This window comes from Pongo abelii, chromosome 23, assembly GCF_028885655.2.
Source record: "Pongo abelii isolate AG06213 chromosome 23, NHGRI_mPonAbe1-v2.0_pri, whole genome shotgun sequence".
In the NCBI taxonomy this organism is placed as follows: Eukaryota; Metazoa; Chordata; class Mammalia; order Primates; family Hominidae; genus Pongo; species Pongo abelii.
This window is the reverse complement of record NC_085929.1, coordinates 29,164,897-29,187,861: the sequence shown is the minus strand read 5'-3', so window position 1 is coordinate 29,187,861 and position 22,965 is coordinate 29,164,897. Positions and strand designations below refer to the sequence as shown.

The following is a 22,965-nucleotide window of genomic DNA, read 5'->3' as shown; positions in this document are numbered from 1 at the left end:
CATCCAGGGACTGGCAGGCCTTGGTCTAAAGGTCTGGAGGGTGAGCGACCTGCAAGACTCACAAGAGGGGAAGCCAACAGAGATACCTACAGAGGGAGTGCTGTGCCCCCTGGTGCCGACAAGAAAGCCGAGGCTGGGGCTGGGTCAGCAACCGAATTCCAGTTTAGAGGCAGATGTGGTCATGGATGCCGTCAGCCACCTCAGTAAAATTGGAGAGGATTATTTTGCATTGAATAAACTTACAGCCAAAAAGACTTAAAAAAAAAAGAAAAAAAATTGTATTATGTCGCAAATGAACCCGTTGCAATGATCATACAGGTTTTTTCCTTTGATAGTTTGTACTACTTTAATAGTTTTTTCTTTTATTACATCATCTTAGTCTCCTAGGAAAACCCTAACTTGGTCATGATACATATTTAATCCATTGCTGGATTATTTGCTAATATTTTATTTAGCATTTTTGCATATATATCCATAAGAAGTTAGTCTATACTTTTGCCTCCTTGTACTATTTATGTCTGGTTTGGTTTTAAGCTTATACTAAATTCACAGTGAGTTGGGGAGAATTCCATTTGCTTCTTTTTCTGGAAGATTATGTAGGCTGGGGTCGTGTGCGGTGCCTTATGTCTGTAATCCCAGCACTTTAGGAGGCCAAGGTGGGTGAATCATGAGGACAGGCGTTGAGACCACCCTGGCTAACACGGTGAAACCCCGTCTCTACTAAAAATACAAAAAATTAGCCGAGCGTGGTGGCGGGCGCCTGTAGTCTCAGCTACTCGGGAGGCTGAGGCAGCAGAATGGTGTGAACTCGGGAGGCGGAGCTTGCAGTGAGCCGAGATCGCGCCACTGCACTCCAGCCTGGATGACAGAGCGAGACTCCATCACCAAAAAAAAAAAAAAAAAAAAGATTATGTAGGCCAGGCACTGTGGGTCGTGCTTGTAATCCTAGCACATTGGGAGGCCAAGGTGGGCAGATTACCTGAGGTCAAGAGTACGAGAACACCCTGGCTAACGTGGTGAAATCCCGTCTCTACTAAAAATACAAAAAGTTAGCCAGGCACACCTGTAATCCTAGCTACTGTGGAGGCTGAGGCAGGAGAACCGCTCGAACCTGGGAGGCAGAGTTTGCGGTGAGCAGAGGTCAGGCCACTGCGCTCCAGTCTGGGCTACAGAGGGAGACTTCCTCTCAAAAATAAATAAATAAATAAATTATATTTAAAAAATTCTGTGGAAGATAAAGACTTTCTGTTCTTTTTAATGTTTCCTGGACTTATCTATAAAATCATCTGGGCCAGGTGCTTTTCTTTGGTTTTGTTTTTTGTGAGATTTTTGACGGGATGGGATACAGATTTCAAAATAAACATTCAATTCCTTTAACGGTTCTAGATCTAGACAAACTTTTCTGTTTCTTCCTACTTCGTTTTTATGAAGTTATATTTTTCTTTTGAGACGAAATTTCTCTGTTGCCCAGGCTAGACTGCAATCACCCCATCTCGGCTCACTGAAATCTCCGCCTCCCAGGTTCAAGTGATTCTTCCGCCTCAGGCTCCCGAGCAGCTGGGTTTACAGGTGTGTGCCACCACACCCAGCTAATTTTCGTATTTTTAGTAGAGTTGGGGTTTTACTATGTTGGCCAGGCTGGTCTCGAACTCCTGACATCGGGTGGTTCGCCAACCTCGGCCTCCCAAAGTGCTGGGATTATAGGCGATAGCCACCCCACCTGGCCTGAGTTATATTTTTCTATAAAACTGTTTTGATATTTTAAAAAATCACTGGCATAACATGGTTTATGTAATGTCCTTGTGATTTTTGTCTTAATATTGTGTATTTATTTATTTATTGAGATTGAGTCTCACTCTGTCGCCCAGGCTGGAGTGCAGTGGCCTGATCTTGGCTCACTGTGACCTCCACCTCCCGGTTTCAAGCGATTCTCATGCCTCAGCCTCCCCAATAGCTGGGATTACAGGCACCTGCCACCACACCCAGCTAATTTTTGTTTCATTTTGTTTTGAGACGGAGTTCCGCTCTTGTTGCCCAGGTTGGAGTAGAATGGCACAATCTCAGCTCAGCACAACTTCCAACTCCTGGGTTCAAGCAATTCTCCTGCCTCAGCCTCCTGAGTGGCTGGGATTACAGGCATGCGCCACTAGGCCAGGCTAATTTTGTATTTTTAGTAGAGATGGGATTTCTCCATGTTGGTCACTCTGGTCTCGAACTCCCGACCTCAGGTGATCTGCCTGCCTCAGCCTCCCAAAGTGCTGGGATTACAGAGGTGAGCCACCACGCCTGGCCATTTTTGTATTTTTAGTAGAGACGGAGTTTCTACTAAACTCCGTCTTGACGTTAGGAGTCCGAGGCCAGCCTGTGCAAGATGGCGAAACCCCGTCTGTATTAAAAACACAAAAATTAGCCAGACCTGGTGGCTCATGCCTGTAATCCCAGCTACTAAGGAGGCTGAGGCAGGAGAGTCGCTTGAACCCAGCAGGCGGAGGTTGCAGTGAGCTGAGATCGTGCCATTGCACTCCAGCCTGGGGGACAAGAGGAAAACTCTGTCTCAAAAAAAGAAAAAAGGATGAAAAACTTGGAGAAATATGGAAGAAACCAAATGGATTTCTAGTTCCTAAGCAAATTGAAGACACAGGCATAAAAGTGCATTAAATTAATAACCCTCTTTTTTAAAATTTGTTTTAAGACGGAGTCTCGCTCTGTTGCCAAGTCTGGAGTGCAGTGGCGCCATCTCGGCCCACCACAACCACCGCCTCCTGGGTTCAAGTGATTCTCCTGCCTCGGCCACACGAGTAGCTGGGACTACAGGCGCAAGCCACCATATCTGGCTAATTTTTGTATTTTTAGTAGAGACAGGATTTCACTGTGTTGGCCAGGCTGGTCTCCAGCTCCTGATCTCGTGATCCGCCTGCCCCGACCTCCCAAAGTGCTGGGATGCGTGAGCCCCCACGCCTGGCCACTACTTTTCCTTTTCTTTGTGTGTGTGTGGTTTTTTTTGGTGTGTGTGTATGTGTGAGATGGAGTTTCGCTCTTGTTGCCCAGGCTAGAGTGCAATGGTGCGATCTCAGTTTACTACAACCCCTGCCTCAGCAGGAGAGCAGGAATCTTCAGCGATCCACTGGCAGATCTGCAGCCATTGTGGGCTCCTGGTCTTCCCATGACTTTTGTGCGGGTGCCTCTCCTTCCAGTACCTATCCCGCGAGCGTCCCCCAGCCTCCTGCCATTGCCAGCAGGTGCTGTGATCGCGCCATTGCACTCCAGCCTGGGGGACAAGAGCGAAACTCCATCTCAAAATTAAAAGAAAAGGATGAAAATTTTGGAAACATATGGAAGAAACCAAATGGATTTCTAGCTCAACTAAATCGTAATTATTCAGTGTCTATTTTTTGCAAGAAACCATATATTTCATGTCCACAATCAGGGCCACAGTCCCAGCTCTCTTGTGGGTGTTTCCTAAGCAAATTAAAGAACACAGGCGTAAAAGTGCATTAAATTAATAAATCGTTTTCTCTCTGTCTCTCTCTCTCTCTTTCTCTCTTTTTGAGACGGAGGTTCGCACTGTCACCCCGGGTGGAGTGCAGTGGCGAGATCTCGGGTCCCTGCAAGCTTCGCCTCCCACGTTCACGCCATTCTCCTGCCTCAGCCTCCGGAGTAGCTGGGACTACAGGCGCCCGCCACCACGCCCGGCTAATTTTTTCTAGTTTTAGTAGAGACGGGGTTTCGCTACATTGGCCAGGCTGGTCTCCAACTCCTGATCTCCTGATCCGTCCACCCCGACCTCCCAAAGTGCTAGGATTATAGGCATAAGCCACCACGCCCGGCCTCTTTTTTTTCTTTTTCTTTTTTTTTTATTTTGAGACGGAGTTTTGCTCTTGTTGCCCCAGCTGGAGTGCAATGGTGCAATCTCAGCTCACTGCAATCTCCACCTCTGCAGGAGAGCAGGAATCTTCAGTGATCCACGGGCAGATCTGCAGCCATTGTGGGCACCTGTTCTTCCCGCGACCTTTGTGCCTCGGTCTCAGCACATGCTGAGATCGCGCCATTGCACTCCAGCCTGGGGGACAAGAGCGAAACTCCATCTCAATGGAACCCTTAAGGTCACTCCATCACTGGGGCCATTATGAGCTCACGCACCCACTCCCTCAGGTTTAGAAGGTGCGTTGCCCGGCAACAGAAGGAACTGCTGGCTTAGCCTTTGGCCGAGTTGGCAGCTCCACGAGGACGCTCAGAGTCCAGCTCTCCAGCGTTCAAGTATCTGACGGTTCCCCACTCCTCCGAAGAGCGGTTACCTGGGCAATCTGTGCCCCTCATTCCTGTGGGGGCCCAGGCTGAGGACCTGCTAGTAGGGCTCAGTTGCCTGGAGTCCGTTCAGCCCATCCCCCAGTTCACTTTGCTTGTGGGATCTCCCCATTGCTCCTGCCCCTGGACTGACTGGCAGGCCATCCTACAAGCACCCGGACACTTGGCATCAGTGGTGTCAAGACAACTCTAAGAAGGTTTTCTGTGATCCTGCAAGACCTGTGTTCCTTCCCGGTGATTCTGCCTTCAATTTGATTGCACAGGTACCACAGCAAGCCAGTGCTGTGTGCCCCGAATTCCAGGGCGTCCTCCAGCTCAGCCACTACACTGAGCACAAGGAATCTCTGTGGGACCCAGGAGCAGGTAGCCACCCATTTGGGGCCCACAACACCTGGCTGTCCCCAGACTTGTGGCCAGGGAAGATAGTATTGAGGGACCTCAAGGAGAGCGGGGCAGGGATGCCTGAGCAGGACAAGGACCCTAGAGTCCAAGAGAATCTGGACGATCAGAGAAGGGTCCCCGAGGTCACCGGGGATGCACGGTCTGCATTTCGGCCCCTGTGGGACAACGGAGGCCTCTCTCCCTTTGTGCCCAGGCCCGGGACTCTGCAGAGAGACCTCCATGCCCAGAGGTCAGAAGTCAGATATAACCAGAGATCCCAGACCCCTTGGACGAGCTCGTGCCCCGAACAAAATGCCATCTCGAGCTCCCACAGCTCTACGGGAGGCCTCCCGGGGCTAAAGCAGAGGAGGGGGCCAGCCTCATCCCACGGCCAGCTGGCCCTCAGTTCCTCAAAGACAGTGAGTGAGGACGGACCTCAGGCTGTCTCTTCGGGTCACACCCAGTGTGAAAAGATGGCAGATATAGCACCAGGGCAGACACTGGCCCTCAGGAATGGCTCCCCCAGATCCCAGGCCCCTAGGCCCCGTAAACGCAAGCTTCCCCTGCTGCAACACAGGCAAGAGGATCCTCTGATGCTGCCACCTCCCTTAGAGCTGGGGTTCCGGGTCACTGCCGAAGACCTGGACCTGGAGAAGGAGGCGGCATTCCAGCGCGTCAACAGTGAACTGCGGGCTGAGGCCAAGGCCATCTCGGACGGTAGACACTCACGGCCTTCCCACACTTTGTCCTCACTTGCAACACGGGCTTCTGGTGTGCCCGCTGCCTCTAAAGCACCCAGTACAGATGCACAGCAGGAGAGACACAAGTCCCAAGACGGCCTGGGCCCAGTGGCCCCCCTAGCTTCTGCTGCAGAGGTCCCCTCTACAGCTCCTGTGTCTGGGAAGAAGCACAGACCACCAGGCCCCCTGTTCTCCTCCTCAGATCCCATTCCTGCCACCTCTTCCCACTCCCGGGACTCAGCCCAGGTCACCTCGCTGATTCCTGCCCCCTTCCCAGCTGCAAGCATGGATGCAGGCATCAGAAGAACAAGGCCTGGCACTTCTGCTCCTGCAGCTGCCGCAGCAGCCCCTCCCCTCTCCACATTGAACCCCACATCGGGGTCACTACTGAATGGAGTGGATGGGGGCCCTTCACATTTCTGGGCCGCAGCCACAGCTGCAGCAGGTGCCCAGAGGTCAGAAGTCAGATATAGCCAGAGATCCCAGACCTCCTGGATGAGCTCGTGCCCCGAACAAAATGCCATCTCGAGCTCCCACAGCTCTACGGGAGGCCTCCCGGGGCTAAAGCAGAGGAGGGGGCCAGCCTCATCCCACTGCCAGCTGACCCTCAGTTCCTCAAAGACAGTGAGTGAGGACGGACCTCAGGCTGTCTCTTCGGGTCACATCCAGTGTGAAAAGACGGCAGATATACCACCAGGGCAGACACTGGCCCTCAGGAATGGCTCCCCCAGATCCCAGGCCTCTAGGCCCCGTAAACGCAAGCTTCCCCTGCCGCCACGCAGGCAAGAGGATCCTCTGATGCCGCCACCTCCCTTAGAGCTGGGATTCCGGGTCGCTGCCAAAGACCTGGACCTGGAGAAGGAGGCGGCATTCCAGCGCATCAACAGTGAACTGCGGGCTGAGGCCAAGGCCATCTTGGACTGTAGACCCTCACGGCCTTCCCACACTTTGTCCTCACTTGCAACACGGGCTTCTGGTGTGCCCGCTGCCTCTAAAGCACCCAGTATGGATGCACAGCAGGAGAGACACAAGTCCCAAGACTGCCTGGGCCCAGTGGCCCCCCTAGCTTCTGCTGCAGAGGTCCCCTCTACAGCTCCTGTGTCTGGGAAGAAGCACAGACCACCAGGCCCCCTGTTCTCCTCCTCAGATCCCCTTCCTGCCACCTCTTCCCACTCCCGGGACTCAGCCCAGGTCACCTCGCTGATTCCTGCCCCCTTCCCAGCTGCAAGCATGGATGCAAGCATCAGAAGAAAAAGGCCTAGCACTTCTGCTCCTGCAGCTGCCGCAGCAGCCCCTCCCCCCTCCACATTGAACCCCACATCGGGGTCACTACTGAATGGAGTGGATGGAGGCCCTTCACATTTCTGGGCCGCAGCCACAGCTGAAGCAGGTGCCCAGAGGTCAGAAGTCAGATATAGCCAGAGATCCCAGACCACCTGGACGAGCTCGTGCCCCGAACAAAATGCCATCTCGAGCTCCCACAGCTCTACGGGAGGCCTCCCGGGGCTAAAGCAGAGGAGGGGGCCAGCCTCATCCCACTGCCAGCTGGCCCTCAGTTCCTCAAAGACAGTGAGTGAGGACGGACCTCAGGCTGTCTCTTCGGGTCACACCCAGTGTGAAAAGACGGCAGATATAGCACCAGGGCAGACACTGGCCCTCAGGAATGGCTCCCCCAGATCCCAGGCCTCTAGGCCCCGTAAACGCAAGCTTCCCCTGCCGCCACGCAGGCAAGAGGATCCTCTGATGCTGCCACCTCCCTTAGAGCTGGGATTCCGGGTCGCTGCCGAAGACCTGGACCTGGAGAAGGAGGCAGCATTCCAGCGCATCAACAGTGAACTGCGGGCTGAGGCCAAGGCCATCTCGGACTGTAGACCCTCACGGCCTTCCCACACTTTGTCCTCACTTGCAACATGGGCTTCTGGTGTGCCCGCTGCCTCGAAAGCACCCAGTATGGATGCACAGCAGGAGAGACACAAGTCCCAAGACTGCCTGGGCCCAGTGGCCCCCCTAGCTTCTGCTGCAGAGGTCCCCTCTACAGCTCCTGTGTCTGGGAAGAAGCACAGACCACCAGGCCCCCTGTTCTCCTCATCAGATCCCCTTCCTGCCACCTCTTCCCACTCCCGGGACTCAGCCCAGGTCACCTCGCTGATTCCTGCCCGCTTCCCAGCTGCAAGCATGGATGCGGGCATCAGAAGAACAAGGCCTGGCACTTCTGCTCCTGCAGCTGCCGCAGCAGCCCCTCCCCCCTCCACATTGAACCCCACATCGGGGTCACTACTGAATGGAGTGGATGGAGGCCCTTCACATTTCTGGGCCGCAGCCACGGCTGAAGCAGGTGCCCAGAGGTCAGAAGTCAGATATAACCAGAGATCCCAGACCTCCTGTACGAGCTCGTGCACCAAGCGAAATGCCATCTCGAGTTCCTACAGCTCTACGGGAGGCCTCCCGGGGCTAAAGCGGATGAGGGGGCCAGCTTCATCCCACTGCCAGCTGACCCTCAGTTCCTCAAAGACAGTGAGTGAGGACGGACCTCAGGCTGTCTCTTCGGGTCACACCCACTGTGAAAAGACGGCAGATGTAGCACCAGGGCAGACACTCGCCACCAGGAATGGCTCCCCCAGATCCCAGGCCGACAGGCCGCGTAGACGCAAGTTTCCCCTGCTGCCACGCAGGCGAGGGGAGCCTTTGATGCTGCCACCTCCTTTGGAGCTGGGTTTCCGGGTCACTGCTGAAGACCTGGACCTGGAGAAGGAGGCGGCATTCCAGCGCATCAACAGTGAACTGCGGGCTGAGGCCAAGGCCATCTTGGACTGTACACCCTCACGGCCTTCCCACACTTTGTCCTCACTTGCAACAGGGGCTTCTTGTGTGCCCACTGTCTCTAAAGCACCCGGTAGGGATGCACAGCAGGAGAGACACAAGTCCCAAGACCACCTGGGCCCAGTGGCCCCCCTAGCTTCTGCTGCAGGGGCCCCCTCTACAGCTCCTGTGTTTGGCAGGGAGCACAGTCCACCAGGCCCCCTCACGTTCTCCTCCTCATATCCCCCTCCTACGGCCTTTTTCTACTAATGGTACTTCTGGTACTCAGCCCAGGTCATGTGGCAGATTCCTTCCCCCTTCCCAGCTGCAAGCATGGACGGAAGCATGAGAAGCCCACAGCCTGGCACTTCTGGAGCCAGTTGCAGCCCTACAGCCGCACCCACGGTAATTCGGATTAGAGTCGGATCCACGTCTGCATTCCGTCAGAAGAAAATCTTTAAGATAAAGGACCAAAGGAAATAGGGCATGAGGGGGCCTGAACACCCAGGGGGCCCCCCAGGCAGAGCACTTCCATGGTGACCGTGGGACCTGGCACGGGGAGCAACTCTGTTGGGTGGCACTTCTGTCTTTACTTTCCATCACATCCCTGGGGGACCATTTAAACCAACGCCTGCAATTGCAAGTCGGGGATCCAGTGCCACTGCAAACAAGGCAGGCTTCACGTGCAAGTCTGGGCCGGCCTCTGACCCTAGCAACTCCACTTCCCGCGTAGGCACAGCAAGGAGGAACCTGGCTTCTAAGGCTCCCTCATGCGCTGTCAGGAGTTCTGCTGGACACAGGTCCAATGCGCCATCCTCCAGCTCATCCTTCTCCACGTCGGGCTTTTGAGCCCATCATAAAATCCAATAAATTCCTAGAGTGAGGTCCAGAAGAGTTGTGTCTATGTTTCCTTCCAATATTTTTGTAGTTTCGTATCTTAACATTCACATTTCCATCTTGAATCTATCTCGAGGTGATTTTTCTATATGCTGAGAGATAAGGGTCCAGTTTCATTCTTCTGCATGTGGCTATCCAACCCTCCCAGTGCCATTCATTGAAGAGGGTGTCCTTTCCCCAGTGTGTGTTTCTGTCGGCTCTGTCAAAGATCAATTGGCTGTGAATATGTGTCTGTCTTTCTGGGTTCTCTCATCTGTCCCATTGATCTAAGTGTCTAGTTTTATGCTAGGATTATACTATTTTGGTTACTATGCACTTGTCAAAAATTTTGTAGTCTAATTTGCAGTGAAATGGGATGCCTCTAGTTTTGTTGTTTTTGCTGAGCATGACTTTGGGTCTTTGAGCTCTTTTTTGGTTCTTTTTTATGAATTTTAGGACTTTCCAGTTCCGTGAGTGATGACATTGGTATTTTGGTAGGGGTTGTATTGAATCTCTAGACTGCTTCGGGCAGTATGGTCATTTTAATGCTATGAATTCCTTCCACGAGCATGAAATGATTGTCCATTTCTTTGTGTCCTCTTAAACATTTTCATCAGCGTTTTGTAGTTTTCCTTGTAGAAATCTTTCACCTCCTTGGTAAAATTTCTTCTGTGGCATACATCTTTCCATGTTGTTGCTATTGTAAATGGGATTGCCTTCTTAATTTATTTCCCAACCAGACCATTATTAGTGTATAGAAATGCTGCTGATTTTTTTGTTGTTGTTGTTGATTCTGTATCCTGCAAATGACTGTATTAATTTATTTATCAAGTCTAGGGGTTTTCTGGTGGAGCCTTGACATGTTTCTAGATCCAAGATCACATCTTCATCAGACAAGGATAATTCGATGTCCTCTTTTCCAGTGTGGATGCCTTTTATTGTTTTCTCTTGCCTGATTGTGTGATGTGGAATAGGAGTGGTGAGAACGGGCATCCTCATCTTGTTCCTGTTTACAGAGGAAATGCTTTCAACTTTCCCCCATTCTATAATAGGTTAGCTATGGCTTCGTTGTATCAGCTTTTATTATTTTCAGTAATGTTGGTTTGTTTGTTTGTGTTTTTTGAGACAGAGTCTTGCTCTTGCCACCCAGGCTGGAGTGCAATGTTGTGATCTTGGCTCACTGCTACCTCCGCCTCCTGGGTTCAAGCGATTCTCCTGCCTCAGCCTCCTGGGTAGCTGGGATTACAGGTGCCTGCCACCACGCCCGGCTAATTTTTGTACTTTTAGTAGAGATAGGGTTTCACCATGTTGGCCAGGCTGGTCTCGAACTCCTGACATCAAGTGATCCACCCACCTCAGCTTCCCAAAGTGCTGGGATTACACGCATGAGCCACTGCACACAGCCCTGCCATTTTCAGGTATGTTTCTTCTATACCTAGTTTATTTGTTCCTTTTTTCAAGATATGGTCTCACTCTGTATTTCGTGTTGGAATACAGTGGCACGATCATAGCTGCAGCTTTGAACTCCTGGGCTGAAGCCACTTCAGCCTTCTGAGTAGCTGAGACTACCAGTGCATGTCACCAGAGTTGGCTAGTTTTTATTTTTTGTAGAGATCTATGTTCCTCAGGTTGGCCTTGAACTGTTGATCTCAACTGATCCTCCCAACTCAGCCTTCCAAAAGCACTGGGTTGACGAGCACGAGCCACTGCCTGGCCCAGAGTCACATTTTAACATCACATCCTCACTGCTGCGCTCAAGTTTTGGCAGTGACTGAAAACGCTAAGGGAGAGTTTCTGGTCAGGCCCGGCCCCGTCTGTGCATAGGAGGGGAATGGAAAAATGGACTGTGGATGGTTCTTTTGGAGAAATGGCCAGACAAGCACTGAGATGCCGTTTCCTGGAATACAGGGCCGTGCGATGTCCAGCCCAGCTGCCAGGTCCAGGGCCCTCGGCACCATCTAGTTTGGGAGCTTATTCAGAAGTGGCCTCATTCGCCCAAAGCAGCTGGTTTCCCTTCCAATCTGGCCCCATTTGAGAGATGCAACTGGGCCCTGTCTTCCAGGAAACCACTTCAGTGCGTGCCTGTCTTTGTCCCCGCGCTGGCTGGCCTCTCTGAACTGTGAGAACTTGGGTTATGTGAGGCTCTGCCTGTCAGCTGAGCATCATGAAGCAGCTCTCTTCTATTCCAGTGAGGCCAACGAAGCTCCAACACCCCTGCCCCGGGTCTGCACAACAGCACTCCAGCTTGGGTGACAAAGTGAGACCCTGTCTCTAAAAGAAAAAAAAATCGGCCTGTGAGCATGGGTTTGATTTTCAAACAGGACTCGGAGGGTAGGGACAGACAGTGCTGTCACCCTTAGGTGCTGAACACTCAGAAATGGGCCAGCGGCAGCCCTTTCCTCACCTGCAGACACCAGATTGGGCAGAACAGCACGTGGCACTGGCAGCTCTTGCAGTGAGGGCAGAACCCAGCACGAACCCTTCTGCCTGTGGAAGGGGCTGCTGAGGCCTGCAGAGGCCAGGATGGAGGCTTGTCCCCTTGTCCAGCCCTTGGTGTGGTCTCCATCAGGTCCCCAGCCTGCCAGTGCAGGGCGCCCCTGAGCCTGCTGCTGCCATGGGCCCTGTCTCTACCCAGGACATCCCCACACCCTCGCAGTGTCAGGGAAATGATCATGGTGACGGTGACACTCCGCAGGCAGGGCTGCTGAGAGAAGCTGAGAAGAGTCACACTGCAGGCAGGGGCCCGTGTGACAAGCCCCTCTCACCCCGAGAGAGCTGACCAGGCAGCTCATGAGCAGAGCCACATCCCAGAAGTCCGAGAAAGGTCCTGGCTGGGCTCAGCCACCTCACTGGCCATGGGCAGCCTTTGTCATGTGAGCCTTGCTCTCCTGGGGAAGCTCAGGCTGATGGCTGATGTGGGCATTGCCGAGGGTAACCTGTGGCCCAGTGGATATGGCTGGGTCTCCTCAAGCTGCATTCATTCAAGTAGGACCCAGGGTGCACGCCCATCTCCAGCCCAGGGCAGCTCCCCTGTAAGCTGGGTGAGCTACTGAAGCCAAGGCGGGAGGCAGCTGACAACACCCACGGCCCATGCGGAGGTGATGGAAAGGCTGGACTCAGCAGCAACACCAAATCCCGGACCAGACAGTAACCACCCAAGACTGAGGGGCTCATGCCAGAGCGGTGGCCACAGGTAAGAACCTGGGCCCAGGCTGTGTGTGGTGGCAATCCTCCATGTCCCAGGGCTTAGCATAGCAAAGGAAGACCAGCCGGGTCACCCTGGTGGCCATCTGTCCCTGTCCCACCTGCAGAGTCAGAACAGCCTCTCCCCAGTGGGGATCATCTCTCTCTGACAAAGCAACAGTGGTCCCTGCCCCAACCAGACTACCTGACTCAGTGGAGTTATGGATGCTGCTCCAGCATCCTAACACTGCCCAGCTGACGCCTGCCTGTGCTCACCCACACCCCCCAGGCCGGCCTTCCCTGCAGCCTGGGCTAGGCCACCTTGGCCTGATTGAGCACTGAGGCCTCCTGGGCACCCAGCCCCATCACTGCACCTGCTGCTTCTAGCCCCACCTCACCGGCTCAGGGGTTCTTCCCAGTGGCGCTGATCATGAAATCAACACGCATGCAAGTCGTCTCAGGAAACTTTTTAATGAAAGTCTCAGCAGTTCTTTCCCCCACGGTGGTGTGTAGGTGGCTGAGCTCAGATTGCAGCTGCTAAGACACCAGCCACTTACCGAGAGAAAGCCAGGCTGCTTCAAACCCCGGGCCCGAGGCAAAAAGGCATCATTTCTGGTTGGGGAGTCTGGAAGCCATGCCTTGTGGGAGGTCACACTGGCATCTAGGCCTTCGCCTGCATTACAGAAGGAGAGCCGGGTCCCCCTCCTGGAGAACGCTGCGTTCCCCAGCCCCACACCGGCTTTGCCACCACACAGGCTTTTGAGGCAGGAGGCGGGTAAGACGTAGCTGTAGGCCCAAAGCAACCATCAGCCCTGGGACCCTGCGGGAGAGGAGCACTTTTAGAACATGGAAAAGTGTGGTCATCCCATCATTAGACAGCACATATCCTACATAAATAAAAAGTCGTATGGGGAAGGAGGTTGGGGAGGGAATAAAAAATTGGCACAGACATTGATAGACTGGTTTCCAGTTTCCAGGTAACAGATGCACATCATGAGACCAGAGGAGACCGAGACAAGGGCTGGATTTGGCTTTTCTAAGCAACATGTGTTCCTGTGCAGGGCTGAATGGTCGCTGAGACAGAGATGGAAGCCAGGGCATGGGAGCCCACCTGGCCCAGATACGTACAGAGAGCAGAGGCTCCTGTTCTGTCCCCGCCACCCATGAGGGTGACACTGCTTGTAAATGGTGGCTGTGCTCTCCCAGCAAGAAAAAAGCACAACTAAATCCACACCACACACAGACGCAGACAGAAAGCCTTCAAGTGGCTCTGTTTTCTGCTCCCTGCCTCACCAGGTCCACAAGCAGAGAGGAGTGTCAGGTGCATGGCCCCGCTGTCACGCTCCCCAGTGAGCTGAGGGCTCAGCAGGAGCTGCCCACTGACACACAGGGGACACCCACTCCTCCCACCTTGGGAGCGGTTGCCAGACAGAGCCGCACTGGGTGCTGGTGTCATCCAGGGACCCCACACACTTCCATAAATGTGATCCTGCTTCCCTCTGGGCAGCTGCATCCTCTCCTCCTGCAGGACCATCTGGAAATTTGGCTCTCAGTTTGCTCTCCCTTCTCTCCTCTGCCTGCCCCAAGCCCCTCTTTCTAAAAAAGTGATGCAATGTTCATGGGGTTATTTCTTGAAAATACTTGGCGGCCTCCACGCTTCTGTTTTCTTTGAGCCAGGTGGTCAGGATTGTTTACAACGAATGCCTGGGCTCCCCCACAGGTGCCAGCAGATGGGGTAGCAAATGGTCCTGTGCCTCCACCTGCTCTGGGAGGGAGTCTCCCATCTCTAGGCGTGGCCCCTTCCTAAACCTCCACGTATCCTGTTCTCCAGAGACTTCGGAACCCACTCCTGAGAACAGTGAAGCCAGGTGCTTAGAGGAAGACCAAATGCTGCCAGGACACGGATTGTCCAGGGATTACATTCCAGCATCTTATTAGGTATCTGGATCTGTTGGGAAAAAAATTAGAAAGTATGTATAAAATTTAAAAATATTCAAGTATCAAAAGGTTATTTAGGAAGAAAGTTTTAAAACAAGTCATCAGCAAGCTGCTACCACCAAGTGGAGACTTATACAAAAGCTGAGTGAGTCCACTGAGCTGAGAGGACAGAAATGAAGTCACCTGTGCTGCGGCAGGGGCAGGGACACTTGGGGCAGGGAGTGTGTGGGCAGAGAAGCCAGAGAAGTCCAGGCCTGTGGAAGCCAAACAGGAGAGCGTGGGCCGGAAGGGTGGTCAGGATCGGGGGACGAGGTCACTCTCCCTGGAGAAGGAACCCTAAAGTGCATAGCCTGGGATTCCCTCCCTGGGGGTCCTGTCCCCCGACATTTCACGGGCCTTCTGAGCTGCCTTCCAAGGAGGACAAACACGGCAACAAAAGACCCATTTCTGCACAAAAATCCTTCTGGAAAGAAAAAGAAGAAAGCCAAGAATGGAGTCAAAACGCTACCCAGTGCTGACTAAGCCTCTCAAACCCTGTTCTAAGTGGAGTGTGGTTTCTAAGTCAGGGAAAGGGAGGCCCCACCCACACAGGCCATGGCCCCCACAGGATGAAGCAGCAGCGTTTATTCAAGATACAACAGTGAGGGAATCCGGTCACGTTCCCTTCTCCCCAGAGACGGCGCTTCTTGACAAGCCATTCAGTAGAAATCTTTTAGACTCTATAAGTTCAGTTCATAAAAACCACTCCTTTCACCCTGTCTCCCAGGGCCAGGCCTGGACTCCGAGATGAACTGGCTTGGGGTGCCCTCGGGTGGCCACATAAAAACCCACAGTCTGAGGCCAGCCTGGGACTTTCAGACCTGGGCGGGATCTGCCCAGGCCACCTGTCCTTCTGCTTTGGGCCGCTGTCTCTTGGCAGATGGCCTGACACTTGGGAGTGGCCCAAGAATGCCTCAGAAAATCTTGATTCCCACTCTACAGATGGCCCGATTAGCCAGAGGTTTCCAGGCTGCCTATCCACCTCCAGGAGATGGATTGGGACCTTTAGACATTGGTGGAGAACAGGATGCTCTGTCTCTTGCTGTCCAGGGCAGGGATGGCCTCCAGCCGCAGGAAGCACCTGGACCTGCCCGGGCAGAGTGGGGAAGAGGAGAGTGGCTCAGAGGGGGGCTCACGGCTGCTGGTGGGGAGGTCTTTGGGCCCCAAGCCCCCAAGTCCACCTCAGGTGCTAGAAACCCCTGCTAGTGTCATGAACCCCTTACAGTGAGATGGGGGTGGGGTGGGGTCCTGACAAGGCATGACTTGTTGGGTGGGGGGTGGTTATTTATTTTAGAGATGCCCAGGGCCTTGCTCTGTCCCCCAGGCTGGAGTACAGTGACTCCATCATGGATCACTGCAGCCTCTAACTCCTGGGCTCAAGCAATCCTCCTGTGTCAGCCTCCCAGATACCTAGGATTACAGGTGTGTGCCACAATGCCTGACTAATTTTTCTTTGTATTTTTTTCTAGAGATGGGGTTTGCTACATTGCCCAGACTGGTCTCAAACACCTGGGTTCGGTCGTCCTGCCTCGGCCTCCCAAAGTGCTGTGATTACAGGCATGAGCCACCACACCCGAACACTTGGGGTGATTTTAAGCCCCCAGGAAGGTGCACCAGCAGGACCAGGAGGTGGCCTGTGCACCCCCTATCACTCCCATCCGTGCAAACCTAGGCAAGTCCCTCTCTCTGAATCTCAGCCACCACCACATACAATGCAAGTCAGAAGATGGGCAGGACTGGGGGTGGGGCAGGCAGAGGCCACCTCTGTCAGGCTGGGGTGGCATTGGCTAGAGACTATCTTCCCATACCTGGGACATGACCTCCAAGGACCTGCTGTCAGTCATGGTGATGGCTTGGATTGGCAGGGTGCTTGCTCTCTTTCTCGGAGGGCTGGAGCAGCATGGGGTCAAAGACAGTGGCAAGGTTATACAGGGACATCTTATTGACTGCCTCCTTCTCTGCCACCCTGTAGAGGACTGAAGCAGAGGGTGCTGTTTCAACGCCACCACCAGGAGAGAGGCAGAGGGGCTGTGCTGTGCTAGAGTCCTCAGGGAGGGAGTGACCTCGACCCTGGCTGTGCTGCAAGCTGACTACAGCCTTGGTACTTCTGGATCTCAGTGGCCCAGGACAAGGGGCCAACTCTGGGCTGGTGGGGAGGTCTCCACCTTGATGTGACTGGGAGGGAAGAGGGGGGTCCAAGTGCACTGCTGGCCATGGCCAAAGCTCTGAGCTCTTTGTTAAGGCCACAGTGCAGAGGGAGGAGGGTGGCAAAGAGGAGAGGCAGGGGCGGGGTTGGCAGCGGTGCTAGTCCTTAGAAGCAGTGAGTTATTGCAGATGGGGGTCGGGGGAAAAGGTCCTTGGTGCTGGGGGTCTGGTGGGAGCAGAGGGGCACCCCACAGCCTGGAGACCTGGAGTCCTGGGCAGCCACAAGAGAGCTGGGCTACCTTTCCAGGTGGTCTAGAAGGAAAAGGAAGGTGAGCAGGTTGGCCTCCGGCAGGGACAACAGCAGGTTGAGCATGCAGCTCTTCTTTGCAACTGGGTCTGAAAGAGCTGCAGGAGGCAGTGGGTTACTCCTCTGGGTTACAGCAAGCCAGAGACATCTCAGAGGTGGTCACATGGAGCACCTGGGACACGAGTCCTTGCGCAGTTTAGGCTCATCATCATCATCACACCCACAGCACTGGCCACCAGTGAGGACCCTGTGAGGGGCACCTGTGTGGGGTGTGAACCACCTGATCACCTTTTCTGTACCTCGCAGGGGTCAGCAGCAGCAGGGTACCCGACCATGGCAGAGGGGGCATAGCTCGGTTTCCCACACCTCACTTTTCACAGCCTCCAAGGGCAACAGTGCACGTGGAGGAGATGTCTCCCACAAGGCCAAGGCCTCTAGTGCTCACCGATGCCCTCTGTGAAGTTGGGGTAGAACTCGTCAGTGAAGAGGGGCCTGGGCAGCTCACAGAAGTATAGCTTCAGCGTGCCTGCAATGGCGTTCACGTCCATCTCACTCATCATCACCGACACGTCCTTGTTATCTGGAAAGAGCACAGAAATGCAGCAGCCTCCTTGAGGATCCTGAGTGAGTCGCCTGCCATCCCTGCCTTGGCTAAAGCATCGTCCCTTCCATGCTGACCACTGTGTGGTCCCTCCCGGGCTTTGAGCAGTTCACGTGACTCCTCCCAAGAGCTGTGCATGGTTCTGTGTCTGCAGAATTGATAGTGGTGCGTGGGCATTCCCATTCCTCTCCCCTGCTTGGCCCGATGTGATGGCCAGGAGGAGGCCAGCGTGGCAGGACACAGCGCCTGCGTGGGGATTGGGTGGCTCTGCCCTGTACACAGAAACCACCCCTGCACCAGTGTCTTCCCATAGCAGGAAGGCCGGGGGAGAATCTGACTGGTTTCAGTGTTTGAACCGGTGTCTTCCTTTGGACCCAATTGGCCATTGGTGCTTACATCCTCACCACAGGCCAGGTCCATTCTGGGCCCCCAGAGGGAGCTGAAACTACCACAGGGCCCTCCCAGGGATGCTGGGCATTCTAGGGGTCCTGGTCAGGGTGGGTGGTGTGTGCTGCAAAGAAGGGTCTGCAGGCACAAAATCCTGTTGCTTTGAAGATGCTGGGAAGGACCCTCTGGGGTCTCAGTGCCCTCCCCTGGCATTTGAGGCACATCCGGGTCCTTCAAAGCCTGTGAGGGTTGGTGAGATGGAGGCAGAAAAACTGGCTTCTATAGAAGCTGTTTGTACAACTCTTGTTTTCTCTTTTTTAAAAATAATAAAACAGTAAATGAAGAAAAGACACACAGAAGGATGTGACATGCCTGGGCCATGGAGCACTCTAGGGTCTCATCGTGGACACCACTGCCCACACCTCCATCCCGTCCTGCGCAGGCCGACATTCACTGACCTTGAAGGCTGCCTTCAGTGCCTGGATGTCTGCGGCCACTCCGGACACGCGGTAGATGCCCACCTCCTCTATGCCTCGGCGCTCGATCTCCACACACTGGCGCGTGATGTAGGGCACCTTGGACCTCTCTCTCCTGCAGGAGGAGGGAATGTTCTCAGTGTCCCAACAGCCCTGCTTAGGCCATAACACAGGAGACCTGCTCCCTATCTGCACACCCAGAGGCGGGGTGAGGATGGTGATGAAGGTACCCAGGTCTGGGGCTGCACACAGAGCCTTCTGCATGCCTGTCCTCCCTCTGCAAGCTCTGTCCTCATTGCATGTACCTTCTCAGGAACGTTTCAAGTGGCCAGAACCCCTGTGAATCACACATGATCTTTCCGGGAAGGTCAGGAGGCCTGTCTAAGTCAAGTCAGCACAGGAAGGGCATCTGACAGATTCCAGGCCTGAGGTTAGCAGCCTGTGCCCCCAGCTGGGAGATCAGACCCGGTATTGGTCCTGCCACCTACGTGCTGTGTGAGAGGAGAATCCCTGACCCCTGCCCTAGGCCTAGGCCTTAACAAACATCTGACGAATGAATGAAGGGTTGCCTCAGCACCAGTGCTCCAAGTCCTGTGATGCTAAGTGCTTTTCTCCTCTGAGTCTTAGCAATGGACAATTCCAGTACCACCACACAGGACACTAGAGTAAGAATACATCAAAGTTAGTGCTGTGCTGAGGCCTTAACTTTAGTTCTGTTTTGCAACTGGATTTAGGAGCACATCAAAGCCACTTCTCAAGCCACACTCATTAGCAGGGCTTATTTGGAGGAGCTGCTGATGTAGTCCTCGCTGCTCATGCCCAGAGCCCTCCCAGAGTGCTATGCAAGTGGCTGCCATGCAGTTCGGGGTGGGGCGTGGTGTTTAGACACAGATAGGAGTCCAGGGTATGACTGATGGAGGCCCCGGCCCACGTGACCAGCAAGGTCAGGGGCCCAGCCGGATTCCATCCTGGGGAAGCAAATGAATTCTCAGAGGAAGTGGTCTGTGTCTGCATGAACTGCTCTCAAACCAACAAACAGGCTTCTCTTGCCAACTGACCCATGACAAAGGGTTCAAGATTGTTTGAAATAAAAAAAAAAGGGAGCAGGGAGGCAGTAGGTCCTGCAAAAGTAAATTGTTTATTTTACAATAAGAAAGTGATTACATATTTCATTTTTTTTACAATGGTCAAAAATTAGAAGTGATTGTGAAGATGATGTCTACCTGCCTTGCTGATGAGTAGGATGTGATTTGGCTCTTTAGGAAACTGAATTTGCAGAACTTAAGAATATTGATTTATAAAGGGCATGGCCATTGACCCAGTCCATCTTATGCAAATCTGGATTCCATAAATAATATTTAAAAATGAAAGTATTGGGGTGGAGGTTGCAGTGAGTGGAGATCGTGCCACTACACTGCAGCCTGGTCGACAGAGTGAGACTCTGTCTCAAAACGAAAAAAGAAAAAGAAGAAGCCATTCCCAACGTTGCTCATCAAATTATGACCATAAATTTCCAGGATCAGACTAACGGCTAAAGAGACTGATCCATCAACACCAAGCAGAGAATAAAGCAGATTTCTTTTTTTTTTTTCTGTTTTGGAGAGCCTCTAGGAACTTGAAAAATACATATACCACACTCTTAAGACCCGGTGGTTCTTAATCAGGGATGTTCATTAAAATGCTGGAAAACTGTAAAGACTTCTAGGTCCCATCCAAGGAGATTTTGCTTCTGATTGACTGGCTAGTGGCCTGGCCATTGGTATTTTGAAAAATCCCTCCAAGTGATTCTTTTACATCCCAGATAGAAAACCCTAAATTAAAGGTGAAAAAACCAGACACCAAGTAGCATTTAAATAAATGTCAACTTTAACTCCACAAAGCATCTGGTTGCATGTGGACAGAAAGAGAAGGAAAGAGGGTCCTATATCTGGATAACTTAGAAATGTGCTCCCCCTAGCAAGATGTCTACCAAAATTAAAACCATATTTGAGGATGCTGGCGCTGTGAGCAATATATAAATGATGCATGTAACGTCATTTAATATGATCTTACTTTTAAAAATGAGTAGAATGGTGTTTTCTAGCTGTTAGTTTTTCCACATATCAATATAGAAATTAGTCTTCTGCAGCTGCAGAGGCAATTCAGTTTCCAGCTTGCTTGCGTGTGGCCTAGAGCCATAACATGGCCCAGGACATCTCTGATCCACCCCTCCCACAACCACCAGAGCCAGAGACAACCAAATGCCTTGGACCATCTGGTGAGGGAGGTAGCTGCATGGCAGTAAGAGTCCTGCTCTGAAATGACAAGAGCCTTAAGGCCTAGTGTTGACTTACTGCTAACTTGCTGACACTGCACACTTGCTGAGTGATCTTGGGTGAATCCTTTTACCTCTCTGAGGTTCACTGTGAAATGAGAGGTCAATGGTCAAACTTAAACACCTTCAGAGTTTGGGTAATATCAGCGAGTAAAATGGACCAGGCACAGCACAAACCGGAATGGTGCAGACTGTGGCAAGTTGAGAACTTATGCCTCTGTAAAGGTGGCAGCCACCACTCAGTTACTGCAGATTACTCCCTCTTTGCTGAGGACAGTTGCACAGGTAGTGCACTGCAGAAGGGTAACACCTTAGAGGGGTGTCATTTGCATCACAGATGCAAAATTCACAGGTGAAGACTGATGTAGTTTGTCCCTAAAGTTTTGCTTTGATTTGCAGATATTTATCCATGGCAGTTTCCTGAAAGATGTCTATAGAAGGTTTTGAGGAATGGGCACCTTTTAATTTGCTACTAAACTAAACCCCAAGGGCCCATTATATGCCAGCGTGGTCCTAGAGATTCCACACTCATTCAGTTCCTTTTCATCATAGGAAGTGGGCATTGTAATATCAGGTCCACTGTAAGAGGTGGAGGCTGGGCGTGGTGGCTCATGCCTGTAATCCCAGCACTTTGGGAGGCCTACCTGTGCAGATCGCGGGAGCCCAAGAGTTTGAGACCAGCCTGGGCAACACGGTGAAACTCTGCCTTTACAACATATACAAAAAGTTAGCCGGGCTTGGTGGCATGTCCCTGTAGCCCCAGCTAATTGGGAGGCTGAGGTGGGAGGATTGCTTGAGCCTGGGAGGTGAAGGCTGCAGTGAGCCCAGATTGCACAACTATACTCCAGCTTAGGCCACAGAGCTTCTCTCAAAAAATAAAATAAAATAAAATTATAAAAAGAAAGAAAGAGAAAGGAACAGATCAATAGGTACGATAAGGTACCATTTGTATAAAAAAAAGCAAAAGAACATATTTGTTTATTTGGATATTTGTTTATATTCATAAACTAGCTCTAGAAAGATACCAAGAAACTAAATCTATTTGGTTGTATCTGAGAAACTACAGGAATAGGGACGGGGTTGAGATGGTGCCTTCCGAATTTTGAAATATACAAATGTATTGTCTATTTAGAAATAAATGGGCCAGGCGTGGTGGCTAGGCCGGGTGTGGTGGCTCTCGCCTGTAATCCTAGCACTTTGGGAGGCCGAGACTGGCAGAACACTTGAGGTCAGGAGTTTGAGACCAGCCTGGCCAACATGGTGAAACTCCGTCTCTACTAAAAATATGGAAATGGCCAGGTGCGGTGGCTCACCCTTGTAATCCCAGCACTTTGGGAGGCTGAGGCGGGTGGATCACCTGAGGTCAGGAGTTCGAGAACAGCGTGACCAACATGGAGAAACCCCATCTCTACTGAGGGCCTGCTGAAACATGGCAATTGTATTGGAAACCTTTGCCAGGAAGACACATGGATTTTGCTTTTAATTCTTTGAGACATTTGATTTTGTCTTAGGGACTGACCTTTCAGCATCAAAGAAATACATATCTACTGTATCCACCAAAGTTTGTGATGCCTGCATAGACACTTGCTTGTAAAAAAAAATACCAAAAAACCAACAACAAAAACCACAATTGAATTGCCTTTGAAAGTGGGAAATGATCTGTCTCCAACGGATTGAAAAGAAAAATGCTTCTTAAAAAATGTGTATGTTTTGTATTCTTTTTTTCTAGTAGAAAATAACTGATTGAAATATTGGTGGTTTTTTTCTTAGTGACGTGTGTTGCTTTTGTGTGTAATAATATTTGAATGTAATTACAGCAGTGCCAATTTGCCAAAGATGTTGGACATATTTTTCTTTTTTGGGGAGGAGGGCAGGGCTAAGGGTGGGACTTGGGAGAAAATAGGGGTGGGGTTTTTGTTTATTTTTTTTTTTTTTTACCTTTTTTTCCCCATCAAACCTGAAATTTGTGGCTTCCTTTTAAATTAAATGGTTGACTGCAACACCTTTATTTTAGATTAGTTGGAGAAACATGCAATAAGATTGGCATAGTTTCAATATCTGTGTGTCTTTTCATGAGTGGCTGTTACTTGTGAAGAACTGATTTTATGTAACCTTTATGTGAGATAATTATTTGTAAATATTTCCCATAATTTTATTTGTTCCTAAAATAAAAGTAATTTTTTAAGTTCAGAAAAAGAATTTGATCTTGTTTGTTTTTACTAGTTTGAGGATGATCTTTGACAACTTTGACTGTACCGTAGTCATGCATGGATTTGATTGTTTTGTCAAAACAAATCCATGTTGCAGAATTGGGCTCTGCCCTGGGCAGGGGGCAGCAGGCACAGAATCCACCGTTGAGATGTCCCCAGGCTTGGCAGGTTGAGTCATGGGTGAGCCTCCACTCTGGGTTTGACTCCTAGCTGTGATTTAATGTCAACTTCTTCAGTTCCCAAATGGTAATTCCCACCTCATTC

General features: G+C 51.9%; 1 long non-coding RNA gene and 2 pseudogenes across 1 annotated transcript; 2 read left to right on the top strand and 1 right to left on the bottom strand.

The window, feature by feature from the left end:
* The first annotated feature begins 4,662 nt into the window (after positions 1–4,662).
* On the top strand, positions 4,663–9,433 carry LOC112131678 (putative POM121-like protein 1-like; annotated as a pseudogene).
* Positions 9,434–12,907: 3,474 nt separating this feature from the next.
* LOC100459422 (breakpoint cluster region protein-like) lies at positions 12,908–16,934 on the bottom strand (annotated as a pseudogene).
* On the top strand, positions 16,235–22,138 carry LOC129052547 (uncharacterized). The gene is made up of 3 exons (XR_008517605.2): positions 16,235–16,362; positions 17,020–17,337; positions 18,037–22,138. It is a non-coding gene; the product is annotated as an uncharacterized LOC129052547 (long non-coding RNA).
* Positions 22,139–22,965: the final 827 nt, after the last annotated feature.